The following is an 11,806-nucleotide window of genomic DNA, read 5'->3' as shown; positions in this document are numbered from 1 at the left end:
TTCCTCTGAGAACATCTTTGTTTTTTTAAATGGTTAATGACCACAGAAATTTGTGAATTTGTGAATATCCCAGCAGAATATAAAGTCTAAATGGCAAAGTTTATGCGCTACCCCAAGTTTTGGTTGAGCTCTAAAGGTTATAAAAGTGAGATATGATCCCCTCGAAGCTGGATCACTGCCTTAAAGTTTCAAAATGGTTGAGGAGGATAAAATGTATTATTAATAGCTACACAGAATCCTGTGTCAATATATTTATTTAACACAAAATGAAGCCCTCGTGGGTCTCATCTCTGCCAAGCATAAAGAGGGAAATTAATGTTAAATCGCCCATGTGAGAAATTTCAAACACCGTAGTGGAAAAGAGCTTCTGTTTTTTGTCCTAAATGTTTTACAGATTAAATTTGCTTTGGTTGTCTTTTTTTAAGGCTGTATAAATGTCCAAGGAGGTCCATAATATCTGGATGAATATCTCAATGGCTGATGCTGCGTTGCATCTTTGCCAATCGCTATTCTGGATCACCTGAGCTATAAATGCCAAGTGACCGATCGCTCTGTAGCCAACAGCAATACAAAAACAGTATTAAATTTAATTTAATATAAAAAGGTATGAAGTAAAACACATAATGTACTTAAGTAAACATTTCTCACCGTTGTCCACCTCTGGTAAGTGCAGAACCTATTTAAATATTTCCTACACAGGATATTGGTGATTAGCTTTTTTAATTAAAAAGCGTTTCGTTAATATCTTCATATATGAGACCAATATTTCAATATCTCCATTGAACGATAACCTCTTAACCTCATGGAAATCTTAGTAGTCATTCACAAGTAAATCTAATAAGACCCACAGAAATGATTTCTTCGTTCTCTACTGTACGTATCAACGACATCTTTGACGTGATTTACTCATTAGTCAAATAGAAACCCACTGACTTATTGAGAGGACCAGTTATGAGTTTCATATATTGTTAATGGGGACGTTGCAGCCCTCCTAAGGCTTTCTGGGAGATCTGAGTGCTCGTTCTTACGTCAGCGATCTGTCTGTAACCATAGTGACAGAGGGACAGATTTAATGCTTGGAGTAATGCGAGATATTCAAGAGCGACCTCAGGAGTAAAGCTTGTAAAGAGAGAAGTAGCTTTGAAACCCAAATCTTAAGACAAGCAAACATCAGTCAGGAGTCATAAGAACCAGAATCACTTATATTCTAGGCTTCTTTTATATTTCAAAGTCTACTTTGGTTGGGGGAAATGACCCATGATCAAATGCAAAATTTATTTTGCCTTTGTGACCTTGAACATTAAAATAGTGGGTTGTAGCATTTGAAGAATTTAGACATGTTTTCTTGTAAATAAGCTTTTTTATCAGGTTCTTATGTTTGGGTTTAGTTATTTCACAATTTGACTGTCTTTTGTCAAAAAAGTGCATGCAAGCTTTTTTAGCAAAAGCTCCACTTCTAAAAACAATCGACTTCTTTGGAAATTAAAGATGCAACTAGAAACATTGCAAATGTTGAAAGTCAGAATTCAAATAGGAAAAATGAAAAAAAACTACGCCAAACATTAGGGGGCGCTGTGATGCATGTGGCTGTCCAACGCTATCTCATGAGAATTCATACATATTAAGCAGTCGTCAGCATTTAAAAAAAAGTTGCCAGTCAGCGCCAGCGTTTTTCATGATTTTCACAAAAGTTTAATGCCTTCCAGAAAATGTTCTTCTTTATATATAAACATACACACATATATGAACAGACCCTCTGCTTTCAAACAACAACAACAACAAAAAAAAACTTTTCATCCTACCCTCAGTAGTTCTTTTGTAATAAGCTTTTGGATATGGGTAGGTTTCTGCAAAAACACCACATTTTGAGCAAAAAGCAGAGATAATTCAATTTTTGTGACGGACTTTTCATAGAGATCCCATTCAGAGCGATCTTTAAAAAAGACACGGATATGAAGCCGCTTACCATAGGGCAATACTTCCGGGTTTAAAAAGTTGTGGAAGGGCGCCACCTGTTGGATAATAGCGATATTGCGGAAAGCCGGAAATACTCGTCATTGGCAGGGAAGTGTTTTCTCTTGATTGACGAGATATCTCGTCAATGGCGGCGAAAGAGTTAACTGATGTCTATGTTGTCATGTTGTGTATTGGCCACCAGTTGTGTGATTGCAGTACCAGTTTTGGCCACAATCCTACATACTGTTCCTTTAATGTCTAATTTGTATTAGTTCATACGACCACATTCGTAAGTTTTTGTATGATTTGCTTTGACTCCTGTGACGTTGGGGTTAGGTGCGGGGTTAAACGTTAGGTTTTGTTGTTGTTTTTTTCATTAAGAATTGTATGCTTTTTGCATGATTAACTTTGCATTAATTCATACAAATAAGCCAACTTGTAAAATAGGTACAAATTCTCATGAGATCAGGCTAGGCTGCCTCCTTTGGGTTGAATTCAGGTCCAAGTACTCATAAGGGGGACCGAAGTAAGGCTACATATTGGCCAGAATCTGCGACTCTGATCATGGCAGGGTGTTTTCCGATCGACTCTGGTTTTACACAGTGTTAATCAGACATAGGTCTTAAAGTAATTAAACTAGGACTGACCCGGACCCTACTGACTATTTAAAACAGGTCCTGTATGGGTCCTGGTTCCTTCGTAAAGACCTTTACTTCCTGTCACTCTATAAGTTTAGAGATAAGAAGACTGCTATCTAGCGGTTTGGGATGTAAACTGAAAACTGCCATGAATCTAAAATAAAAATATATAAAAATGAGTATGAGAAATAAATTATAGAAATAAATATACTGCGTTTTTGAGAAATGATACAGCAAACAAAATATCCCGAAACACGTCTCAATGTTTTCTTACACCCATAGACTCAAGTTTAAATGTGATCCACGGTCGCTTTTTACATTCATCTTCTGTGCACTTTGAGGATTTCATTGAAAAATCCTTGTGGCGTTCAACGGATTCTGCCTACGATTAGGCATATTTGAAGTGAAAGTATTTGATGAACATATGATATGTGCCAAAAGCATTTGGTCATTAACACATTTTCGACAAAGGTGGCTTTTAGCATCATTTGCATCTGAGCTCTTCATATACTGTATTAATCACTGAAAAATACTTGATAAAGCCAAGCGTACAGTATGTAGATGCCCATACAGTATATCCTTGTTGAATATTTTATTTTATAAAGAGTTGATTCTCTCTAACTGGGAAGTCTTTCCATAGATGTTGGAACATGGCTGCAGGGATTTGCTCTCCATTTAGACACGAAAGCAACAGTGAGGTCAGGCAGTGATGTTTTGTGATGGGGGCTGGCTCGCAGTCAGCGTTCCCATTCATCTTAAAAATGGCCGTGGGGCTTTGTGCTGGCCAGCCAAGTTCTTTGGTAAACCATTTTTATATGAACCTTGATTTGTACACAGAGGCATTGCTGTGCCGGAACAGAATAGGGCACCAAATGTTGATTTGAAAGCACACAGTACAAATTTCAAATGCCATCGTATGCTGCAGCGTTAAGATTTCTTTCACTGGAATCAGGGGACCTGTTTAAAATGCATTAATTAGAAAAGGTGTCAATGCACTTGTAGGCTACCTTGTGTATATTTAACACCATGTACATGCTTGAGAATAACTGCATAAAATACTTGACAAATGTCTCAATAACCCTTATGTACTGTATAGTTGAAAAATACTGAACGATCTAATGCTTGCTAGCCTGGTTGGTAGCATTGTTCATCCCATACCATCTCTCTTTATGAGCATGAATAGTGATGTTGAATAGCCGAATGCATCAGCGAACATCCTGAATCCCTAGAAGGTTGAGGGAATTGACTTCTGTCAGATGTCATTTCTCTTTCTGCTTTATTGAAATGTGCGGTCTCTTTATTAATGTGTGATTCTCACTGTCTTCATCCGAGCATGTGGTTGCCATGGAGGTCGGACCCATGCTCACCAGCATCCATTTGGCGATGTAAAGATCCCTGATGATCCCGTGACATTCGCCTTGAGCCATGAGCTCACTAACCCGTGAGCCAAATGCTGTATTTTTATTTCTTACTTTGATTTGCTTTAGTTTTTTTTTACTCAACATCCTTTCTTTGTGTCTTGTGTTTTAAAACATCCTCTACGTCAGGGGTCTTCAACCTTTTTCAGGCCGAGGGCCATTGGTGCATACAAAAACTGGACACTGTTTTACATTTTATGATGCATAGCCTGTCCATATAGTATCATGGTATTGCATTTAAATCATTTATTATTCAGACACTATCAAGGACATTGAAAAATCACTGTTAATATACAAAGCCATACATTATATACATGCATCAACATTTTTGTTTTACTTGATACAATTTCACATTAAAAAGACAGTGAAGCATTGGGTAGATTTTCAGCTTTAGTTGAAGTTTATTTTTTAACAAATTTAGCTTTTGCAAAAATGTAGTAATTTGTGTGTTTCCCAGGAATCGATCCCATGGAGTTGGTGTTGGTAGCATTATTCTCCAGGATTATTGAGCTACAGGGCTCTTCAATGCCAAAGTTTGCTTTGCAAATGAGGAAACACCTTGTAGATCCAAACAGCTTGATCCAGAAGCTCTTAGTTTGACCCTTTTCAACTTCACTTTTAACTCTCTAGACCCAATTGACATCACAAGCAGCTGCCAAACATCCACTCATATTCCAAGAGCGAGGGCATAAACCAGCCCCCAGAAGGCCACAACCCGAACAAACTTCAGCAGATATCGACTATCTGACAGAGAGGAGAAAAATACTCTCTATTCAGACATGAGAAACGGCAATAAAGAATAAGGAAGCGCCATAAAACCTTAACAACTCTACACTAACATGGACTCCATTGACTTGTCTACTCAAATTTTAGGTGTTTTCAAAATGTCATATGGTACCCGTTTAGCTGAATAGATTAATTTACATGAGGGTTGTTGTATGGAAATGCTGAATCGTGCAAAACTACGAACGGGGACCAGAAACTACTGTAGAAGTCATTCCGTTTCATTAGGAACAAGCGCTACGCCTCATTACATTCATTAATCTAGTCTAACAAAGCAGTTGAAAACACAATATGCTTTCTGTAAAATCTCTTCATGGGTTTGTTCTTTGTTTGTTCACAATGCAACTTTTTTTTTTTAATTCCCATTGCAAAGCTATACAGTTCTAGGGCATTTTGGGTGGTTGCCAGGGTGTTGCTATGTGGCTGCCAAAGTACTCTGGGTGTTTCTTTTTTGCATTTTGCTATGTAGTTCTCTGGATGGGTGCTAGTCAAATTGTCACTATTTGTGATATTTGGGTCCCTAAATATAGCTTGCACTCTTTCTCACCCTGTTTATGATCCCTCCTGATGACATTTACAAGGGTGGTTATATAATTGCAGGTACATTTGGTATCAAAAGTCTTTTTCTCCGCTTTTTTAAAGTGGTTATATTTTAGTTATTTTAATAATTTGGTACTCACTAGCTGTGTTTACATAGACAATTGTAATCTGTTTAAATGTTCAATCCGAATGAAAATGCTCCATGTTAACACCTCAATCGTAATAAAAAGACCCAAACGGATTAAAAATCGAATCCGTTTGAGAGGGGTGGTTTATACCTTTTGTAATCCACTCAAAAAGACATGTAAGCACTTGATCGGATTGAGAACCGAAACCGGAATGCTCTGCACATCGATTTGGCGTAATGACGTATGATACAAAGCAAAAGCTTGTGTTGTTGAAGGAAGTCACATGAAGTGACTGTCTTGTAATTCTTACATTTTCCTAATCTCCTCCCAATTCTCTGTGAAGTGATACGAGACAGCGACGTCTGGCCAGCTATATTTCTGCAATGTCAAATGATTTGACGCTTGTGCCATACTGTATAAACACGTGCATCAATCTGATTACAAGTGCTATGACAGGATTTATCAATCAGAATGATATCAATCTGATTAAGGCAAAAGGTGTACATGTAAACGTAGCTATTGTCATGGATCACAAGATTTTACATGTCATAAAAGTATATCATCTTCTGTAAAAAGTGTCTTATATAGCTAAAATTCTGTTTAATGAAGTAGTCAGTGTAAAACTCTGTTACCAAGGTAGAGTAACAGTAGCTAGGTTTACATGCAACCAAATAATCCGTTTAATGGTATTTATGGCTCAATCAGATTATAAAAGCCTTCATGTAAACATCTTAATCGATAGGATTGAGGTCGATCAGATGCAAATTTTGATTATATTGAAAGGTGTGGTGTATGGCCAGCTATATTTGTGCAATGTCAAATGATCAAATCAGAATGATATCAATCCGATTAAGGCAAAAGGTATACATGTAAACGTAGCTATTGTCATGGATCACAAGGGGCCCTATCTTGCACCCAGCGCAATTGACTTTGTCAGTGACGCATGTATCATTCGTATTTTGCCCCGGCGCACAGCGGGGTTTTCCCTCTACAGACGCACGTCGGCAAACTAGGGAATGAACTTGCGCTCCCTGGGTGGTTCAGCGCAAAAAAGGGGGCGTGTTCCGGTGCAAAACATCCCTAATGCTATTTTGCAGTTTCAAAAAACAATTGCGCCACTGACCAAAAAAAACTAGTCTAAGGTCAGTGGCGCGTTGCGCATGGTTCATTATGCTATTTTAAGGGCGCATGCTTGACCATAATGTATAGCGTGCACAACGCGCACACACTTTGCTTATTTAATCTACACAGATGCAACAGTTATTTTTGCAAATCATAAATTGTTACAATAAAAAATGACACATGAGATAAGGGAAATCATAGTGGTGAGCATTGTGATGATAGTTTTTATTCATTGCGTGGCTGCGTTAAAAAATTATCATGCAAATAACGATTAAAATATTTTCATAAGTTTGTTTTGTGGCTGTATTACGTTTATTTTATGTAAATAATAATTAAAATGTTTTCATAAGAAAACTTATGTATATGAACTTGATTTGTAAGTGTACTTTAGGGTTGGACCTTGCTTGCGTTTCTTGGGTCCGATTTCAAACCCTTCAACACTTTCAGCGGTGAGGGTGGACGCAGCGATGTCCTCTGCTGGCGTCAGGTCATGTGTAGAGGCAGATCCACCTCCCGTTACACGGCGTGACCGATTTATGCTGACAAGCTTGGGATTCCCCCGTCTCCTGACATCATTGCGCTTGGCGCAACGTCCTGGGGATGCCAGCTGATGAGACAATTGTGGCTATTTCCTCCCATGCCTGTTTAACCAACCCTGATTTGGGCGGTTTCTCCCATCCCCATACAAAACAACTTCTCTGTCTTTGACTGCTCTTACAAGAATGTCTGTCTCCTCGGCTGTGAACCGTTCCTGGCGTGCGCCTGGTAAATCCGTCATAATAATAGCAACCTGCCATGGAACTTGTGCCCTTGCGTTTAAAGGGAACGTTGGATGACGTTCTGATTGGTTTATTTGACGTTACGTCCAAACCACACCTATGAATAATGAACCTATTTCAGACCAACCCCTTATTGATTTGCGCCTGGCGCAAGAGTCATTTCTCCCGCCGGGAAAATAGCAACAGCGCCCAAGATCCGCCCACTTGCGTTTCAGATCGTTAAAATAGGGCCCAAGATGTTACATGTCATAAAAGTATATCATCTTCTGTAAAAAGTGTCTTATATAGCTAAATAATTTCTGTTTTGTGAATTATTCCGTTTAAAACTCTGTTACCAAGGTAAAGTAACAGTAGCTACGTTAGCATGCAACCAAATAATCAGTTTGTAATTGTATTTATGGCTCAATTGGATTATAAAAGCCTTCATGTAAACATCTTAATCGATAGGATTGGGGTCGATCAGATGCAAATTTGGATCGTATTGAAAGGGGTCTGATCTGGGATCCGATCATCAGGAGAAAAATACACATGTAAACGCATGAATCATAGTATTTTTTCAATCAGATGCAAAAATACCTTGTGCACATGCACATAAGAATTTATCTTATATATTTACCTCTTTTTTACGTATCTCATCACGTCACATAAACATGTAAGAGCAAATGCAATGGCAACACGCATTATTAAGGTAATGAGGTCACATACTGTACATTCTCCAGCGTTCATGTGTGCTTTCATAACATTACATAAAGCAATAAAATAGCATTGTGCTTTTTAAAAATTGTTTACTTTATCTGAAAACTTTCTCCAACTCAACTATGACTTTGTACATTTATCCAGAGATAAAGCGTGAGCTTGATGAGAGATGCTGTTCGCTACGTTGCCAAGTCCTCTGCTTTTTGGCAAAGTTCAGATTTGTTCATTTCTGCAAGTTTTTTTTTTTTCTGTAGGTTAAAGATGAAAGGATTTCATTGATTAGTTATTAGTGAATACTTATTAGGACGCTTTTGATATAGTTTTGAATGTCCATTGGGCTGGTTTTAATTTGCGAATCTGGCAGCCCTGTCTGTGCACTTGCGCTTTTGTTCATATTATAATGTACATTTTAATCAGATTGCAATGTTTAGGGTATCTGTAAACTGTATTGTCATAACCTGCAATCGTACCTGCAATTATATAATCACCTCTAGCTGCATGATTTTAGTTGTTGTTCATGTCCGGACACAGATGGTGCAACTGCACACCAAAGTGCATTTTACAATGATTTTGCTTTCGCAAGCACAACTAATGAAACCTTTACAGAAAAGAAAAGGTGTGTGTGTTTGTTTGAAGGGTCGGTTGAACCGATACATATCTTTTGACCCAACTGAAAGGTTTTCTTGACCCAATTTTGAACTCCATCCCACAGGGCTGCCCTTTAACTTCAGTTAACTCTCCTCATTGACATATTCCTTTGATGTGTCCACAATGACTGCACAGATACAACAGTATAGGTTGACCTACTGTATTGATCCCGGAAAGACCTGCTTTTCATTCACTGCACTTTCCTCCGGCTACGACCGGACTACTATTTAAAGCCCCTCTTTTGTAACGCACCTATTAAATTAACTTTGATGTCAGACTGCCGCAGTTGTTTTTCCAAGTGGGTAGCAGAAGCAAAATGCTGTCTTAATTCATTATTACGTGGTGTTATTCAGCTGATAAAATGTCACTTGTTTGTTTGTTTGCTAGGTGAATAGAGTATGTGGGATGGCTCTTTTAAACATAATGTGCTTGGATTGTTGCTAATGGACTGAAATAAAAACTGTGATCCATTGATCCTAACGTTAAAAATGACTATCATCAAGTTGTTGATCTGTAAATGGCTTTTCAATCTGAGTGAATTTGTATTGTTAATAACACGGCGGCATAAAGGAAGGATGGATGGCTTTTGGTGACAGAAAGAACCCATTATCTTACCGTTGTCCTTTGTTTGTATTATTGTTTATTTGTTTTTGTGATGCATCATTCTTTACGCACAAAAACTTGTTTGTCTGAGTGGCCTGACTGAACCTGGATGTGGTTTGAGTTTGATATCTGACTAAGGTCGCATTTGCATTACATGTTTGGCACATGTGGCACAAAGCGCAGAGATTCCGATATTCTCCCATCGGTTTCAGGCCTCATTCATACACTACTGAAAGCTGGTTTTAGCTGGTATCCCAGCTTGGTTTTAGCTGGTTTTGCTGGTGTAGCTGTGTTTTGATCACTTTTTAAGGTGGTCTAGCTGGACTTAACTGGTCAGCCTGGGAGACCGGCTGAATTACCAGCTTGACCAGCTTTGCCAGGCTGGGAGGACCAGCTTAAACCAGCTAAAATCAGCTACCTGCTTATCGTCGCTGTCTGATGAAAACCACGTATGTCCATTTTGACGATTTTCCGACGGATTGAATGTCCGGGTTAATTTCCGTATACAGTGCTTTACATATCTAAATGACCAACGAAAAGTTGTGAAATCATGTCATCTGATTTTCACTTATATCCATTTGGTGTCAAAGCTGTCAATCACGCCGCGTATGTCCTGCCCTGTGGAAGCATCTCGCTGGTCTCGTGAAGTTTCTTTGAAGCTCAGCACTGGATAGCCGAATAAACATAGCCTGGTGAGACAATGTCTTTCCTTCATCGAGGTAAACGTTTCCCCCCTGACGCCAGACGTACATCTAGGAGTGACTAAATTACGGTAGGACGGTGCAAACAAAGTATCTGTCTAGCATTACCATGTCAGTGTATTGATTCATTGTCCCTTCATAGTTTGCAAGAGACATTTAATAAATGTATAATTAATATTAAATAAACTAAGCGTATTTAACTAAGACGTAGGCTATTTAATAAACTGAGCGTATTCATCTGTCAAAATGAAACACAACTTGGCCGTTCTAATTAATGATCGGAAGAACGCGTATCGACCACCGTTACTGTAAAATATGCACGTATGTCCATTTAAACTAAATTTTGGTCAAATGTGGATTATATCATAACACTGGCAAGAATATGGTTACATGTAAAGATGCCGTACCAAGTAAGACAACGCTACATGTAACTGCTTTTGAAATACAGTGTTTTCTTCACTCCCTGAAAAGTAACCGTTTTGGACATACGTGAGTTTCATCAGGCAGCGACATTATGCTTTTCTTAGCTGGAGTAGGGTATGTTGAAATAAATCGGATATGACTCAGATACATGCATTCGTGTACGCAATGTAAGTGGACAGATCGGATATTCCCATCTCAAGACGTATCGCGCTTCATTGAAAATGCAACGCTTGCAAATGACGTCAACTCAGGTGTACACCACCCACGATCATATGACTCTTCTTAGCAGCGCAATGGATGATGACGGCTCCACTTAGTGGAGTAATGTTTTACAGAAATAAAACTGTATAATCTTGTATAATAATTTTGCGACATTTTCTTTATCTGTGGTTTAAGCTGTTTTGGGTCAGCATGTCTATCTTAAATTGTTTTACCAAGTCTTTAGTGTAAATGCTGTTATGGGATACAAGTCGCTTTTAAAAGATTATTTAAAACCTTATTCACACAGCATTTTGGTAACAGAAAATACCTGCACAATTGTCAGACAGGCTTCTGTGTGAACGCAAACATGTCCCTTAGATGTTCTGGGATCGCTCCCTAAAAGAGGACCTAGTAACATTGCAGTAAGATACCTGGAAAGCCCTCTGTGATGCAGAAACAATGCTGTAAGGGGTGTGCCGTAGTGAGGACGTGCATGTCATATGTGCATGTCATATGTGCATGTTTTTAACATTCACAATGAGAAATATCTGCAAACTGGAATGAAGCAGAGATCAGGGAGCTCGTCAGATATCCACTCTGAAGCTGAGATCATTCACCAGCATGACAGAACGGCACATCACGCGCTCCTTTATAATCTTATCATAAACAAAAATGCAAGTTCCTGGAGAGAGAAATAACGAATAATAAGAAAGCTTTAGATGCTTTAAATCTTAATTACATTTAGATTTAAACATCACTGTAAAAAAAATCCTTAGAAATTGCAGCTGGGTTGCCAGTAACTTACCATAGATTTAAATGTATGTTATTTACTGGCAACACTTTGTTTAAATTTAAATGAACATTTAACATTTACAAGTCTTTGTCTTTACAGAGTAAAAAAACAGCATCAAGCAAAATATTCTGGGAAACAAAATCTGAAGCAAAAAACAGAAAAAGGTTGATGATGATTTCTGGTTCCCAGAATGCTTTGCATGAGGCTGTTATTGTATGGTTTTATTCTGTAAAGATAAAGACTTGTTGATGTTTGGGGTTTATTTGGCTTTGAACAAACTCTTGCCAGTAAGTAACATAAATTAAAATTTACGGTAAATTACCGGCAACCCAGCTGCAATAACATTATAATTTATACGGAATTTTTTTACACTGCAC

Source organism: Misgurnus anguillicaudatus, chromosome 16, assembly GCF_027580225.2.
Source record: "Misgurnus anguillicaudatus chromosome 16, ASM2758022v2, whole genome shotgun sequence".
In the NCBI taxonomy this organism is placed as follows: Eukaryota; Metazoa; Chordata; class Actinopteri; order Cypriniformes; family Cobitidae; genus Misgurnus; species Misgurnus anguillicaudatus.
Note: the sequence above shows the minus strand (reverse complement) of the source record.